The sequence below is a fragment of the Dipodomys spectabilis genome, unplaced genomic scaffold, assembly GCF_019054845.1.
Source record: "Dipodomys spectabilis isolate Male_0828 unplaced genomic scaffold, ASM1905484v1 ptg000239l, whole genome shotgun sequence".
In the NCBI taxonomy this organism is placed as follows: domain Eukaryota; kingdom Metazoa; phylum Chordata; class Mammalia; order Rodentia; family Heteromyidae; genus Dipodomys; species Dipodomys spectabilis.
Genome location: NW_024870916.1, coordinates 1,218,820 through 1,222,993, shown reverse-complemented (window position 1 = coordinate 1,222,993; position 4,174 = coordinate 1,218,820). Strand labels below are relative to the sequence as shown.

At 34.1% G+C, this 4,174-nt stretch overlaps 2 pseudogenes; one reads left to right on the top strand and one right to left on the bottom strand.

Moving 5' to 3' along the window:
* The first annotated feature begins 617 nt into the window (after positions 1 to 617).
* On the top strand, positions 618 to 1,321 carry LOC122124521 (annotated as a pseudogene).
* A 952-nt stretch (positions 1,322 to 2,273) lies between these two features.
* On the bottom strand, positions 2,274 to 2,370 carry LOC122124559 (annotated as a pseudogene).
* Positions 2,371 to 4,174: the final 1,804 nt, after the last annotated feature.

Genomic DNA, 4,174 nt, shown 5'->3' with positions numbered 1-4,174 from the left:
AGTAGGCCTGTCTATTGTTTTCATGTGATTTTGGTGATTGAAGGTGCATAATGAGAAGTCAAAACATATTAGTAGTCCTTTGCTATCTATTCTCGCTTTTTCTTCTTAGAGAATATAATCAAAACAATAGTTCGGGCTGGGAAGGTGGCTCAGTGGTAGAGCGCTTGCCTTGCATGCCTGAGGCCTTGGGTTCTATTCCTCAGCATCACATAAGCAAAAAGAAAAAAGCCAGAAGTGGCACTGTGGCTCAAGTGGTAGAGCGCTAGCCTTGAGCTGAGGGACAGTGCCCAAGCCCAGAGTTCAGGCCCCACGCCCGGACCCAAAAACAAACAAACAAACAGCAGTTCAGAATCAGCATAATATTATTGTTACATAATTATCCTAATTTATTTTGCTTTTATGTTTTTGGTTTCCTCATTTCACTTTCTGCTTTGACATTTCCCAGATCATTTTTATAGAAGTCATTATTTCATGTTTTCTAATTCCTAGAATAAGCTGCACATAAAGACACCCATGGTCCTCATTTTGAGTCTGTACCTTTTAATATTGAGGAACATCTTTCCTCTGCTCTCCATAAATTCCCTACTCTCAAGTTAGAATAATTTTGAGTAGTAATAATGGAAAAAAAGAATAGAAATCATGGTGAAAAAACATATGCAGAAAATTCACTGGATATTTCTGACCAGTTCAATCTATGTAGGGAAATACATGGACACCTTATTCCCATTGGCATTCAAAGTCTCTGGTTAGGCAATTATGATGAAAATGAGGAACAAGATGAACAAGTGAGGAATGATATCAATTGCAAGAATTAAATGGAGAAGGATCCAAACAAATTTTTTCTTTGGGCTGCTGAAAATAATCAGCTTACTACAGTGTGGAGACTACTTTCCTAAAAGGCCACTCATGTGAATACTAGGGATGACGATGAATATACCCAACTTCATCAGGAAGCCTACAGTGGACACTTAGACATTGTCCATGAGTTGGTGGCTCAGCGACAGATGCAGTAACTGTAGATGTCTGGACACCCCAGCACAATGCATATATATGGAATAATACCAGTGTGGCTTCTTTTTTACTTCATCATGATGCAGATACCAATGCCAAAACTAAAGGCCTCTTGACCCCCTTGCATCTTGATGCTGAGAATTGAGATAGCAAAGATACTTTGGATCTCCTTCTGTTGAATCCTTATGTCAATCCAGGCCTGAAGAACAACTTGGAAGAAACTGCATTTGATATGGCCAAAAGGAAATGTATGTATCACTACATCTTTGAAGTTGTGGAAGGCTGTACAAATTGTTCTCCTCAGTCCTAATGGTTTGGTTAAGTTTCTTAATTTTCAAACATGACAGTCCATCCTTTTATGTCGTTACAAAATATTTTCACAATCTAAATAAAAGAAATCTCGTTGTTGTTGGTTTTTTTTTTTTTTATTTGGTTGGTTGTGGGGCTTGAAGTCTGGGCCTGGGTGCTATACCTGCGCTCTTCGGCTGAAAGAGAGTGCTCTACCGCTTGCACCACAGCTCCACTTCCAGTTTTCTAGTGGTTTATTGGAGATAAGAATCTCACGGACTTTCCTGCTCGGGCTGGCTTTGAACCGAGATCCTCAGATCTCAGCCTCTTGTGTAGCTAGGATTATAGGCATGGCTACTGGCACCTGGCAACAACAATCTCTTACTGTAAAAATTCATGGATTCTGTGGAATACTTCCAAGTGAATTGCCTGCATTTGATGTCAAAATATATTCAAGAGTTTTCATATACATCTATAATGATTTCTGCAGAGTTGGTTATTTTTTAATCAGAAATAATTTTAACTTATCTTTTGAAATGAGTAGTAGAGAAACTGAAGTATTTCTGGTCATTGTCTGAAAATAGTCTATTTAAAAATATTCTATAATCTATGTTTGTATAATGTCCATAATCTTTTTTTATTCTCTCTTAGTTATACTCTAAATTCTACATTGTTTTATAATATATAGGTTCATTAGTATGTCCTTTCAGATTGCATTCCAGATAGAAACATTTTAAGATTCTTTTTTTTCCTAGGTACTTATACTATTTTATTTCTTTGGGAGAAAGTGACAAAGTTGTCTATTTTCAACAGTTTTGTAAAGGTTATGCTATGTAAAGGCCTTTCTAAGGTGAAGATTTTATACACTGAGGTCAAACTAACTTTTAATTATATGAATTACATGTATTATTACATTTGTAATTTTGTAATCAGCTTTTTAATAACTGTTTTTCATTTCTTGAATCTGAAGAATGAAAAATATGGAATACTTCACAAATTTTCATATCATCCTTGTGCAAGTGCCATGTTAATCTCTGTATTTTAATTTGGGTATACGTGTTGCTGAAGCATGTAGTGTCCTCTAAATTTAAGTAGTTAATGATGCAATCTTTAAACAGGCTTATATCCTTGGGTGCCTATTTGTAACAAGGAAACCTTATTGTTCCTAACAATGCGATTGATCTTATTTCCCTAAAATTCTGTGAATACTGGAAAAAATTATATTGTTCAGTCGATTGCTCACATTTGAAATATTTTGTGTCAATAATTATTTTAAGTCTTTTTCATTTGGGATTTGATTGTAATTTCAAAAATTTATAGCTAGGTCCAAAGGTGATGGCTTTTTCAAGTACTTATTTATCCAACTGAGTTACCTTTGTGGAGCTAATGGATTGAAAGTAAGCCTTGATTAAGAGCTACTTCTAAACCTCTACAGCTGAAATTTTCCCAAATGAGGTCTTACAGGCACAAATATCTCCCTGACTCTTTACCCTTCTTCCATGTAGGAGCAGACCAACCAGAATATCTTACCCTGACACCCTAGATTGTCTTACTTGAACAAAACAAATCTTAGTTACAAGGGATCATAGAGAGATGAACATTTCAGACAGAACTGTTCAGACTAGAACGTATTTATCAAAATATAATTGTTTATTTTACCTACCATTTCAAAAGTAGCTAAAGACAAGGGGGAGAATAAATTGTTCATATGCATTTATTACCTAATGTCCTGGCCTGTCTACCATCCAACCATGCAGGAATTACACTACTGCCTTTCTATCATCAAATATTTTCATAGTTGCAGTGGAAGTCCCTATGTTTCTCCTCATTATTAGGCCTTAAATTGTTAATGTTTTAATCACCATGTTTCCTCTTGCTTCCAGGTTATAAATTTACAAATGGTAAAGCTTTAGGTCTAACCCTATCAAACACTAAGTTAGAGAAAAAAGAATAATATTTTGAAACATAGTTGCCTTTGAAACCCTAACCACAACAGAACAATGCAAAACATGTGCCTTTTTATTATATTATACATAGTTATCTATTTTATATTTATATGTGCTGATTTCATACTTCACACAGTGAAACTTACTAGAATTAGTTGATAATTTGGCAAATTGATATTTATTTATTACAATAAATACAATTGGAATATGAATAATTAGGTTTAGAAAATATTTTAAAATATAAAAGTTATCAGTACCATGTCTTCAGTATAAATTTGTGATACCTTGTAAGTGTTCTTGATCTTCTGAATTCACATGGTAAAAAACAATGTTTTCCTCTAATCTATAAGGGATTTTACTCTGCTTCTCATGCATCATGGAAACAGAAAATAATTCAAGACCCATCTCAATTTCTCATTTCCTATATTTCAGGGCCCAAATATCTTGAGATGCAGAAATTAGCAGTAAGCAATTGTGAAATTCAAGGCAACTTAAAAGGAAGGAAGAGATCACAAAATCTGAGAGAATGTACTGTAATTCAAATTTTCAATTTACAGATGACCAGCCATTATGAGTGAACAAGATCTCAAAGTGTCATAAGATTGTTTTTAGTACCTCTCCTCTAATGATTAATGAAAGATTTCAGTCCAGCATAAATTGGTTAAAAAATAGTTCCTGGAAGAATAGATCCATAATTGGTCTACCAAGTCATGGAAAACTTGACTTAGAGGTCAAATGTAATTCAGAAAAACATTAATTGAAAAGCTCCTTAGTGCTTCAAAACACAGGTACTTCAGTACAACTTGGTTCTGTGCTATAAAAATGTTGTCACACTCAAACCAATGTTAACATACATTTAATCTGAAAATGTATTCCTTTTCAAATAAACTTTTTAAAATAACATTCTCCAAAATAACATTTGACAATTA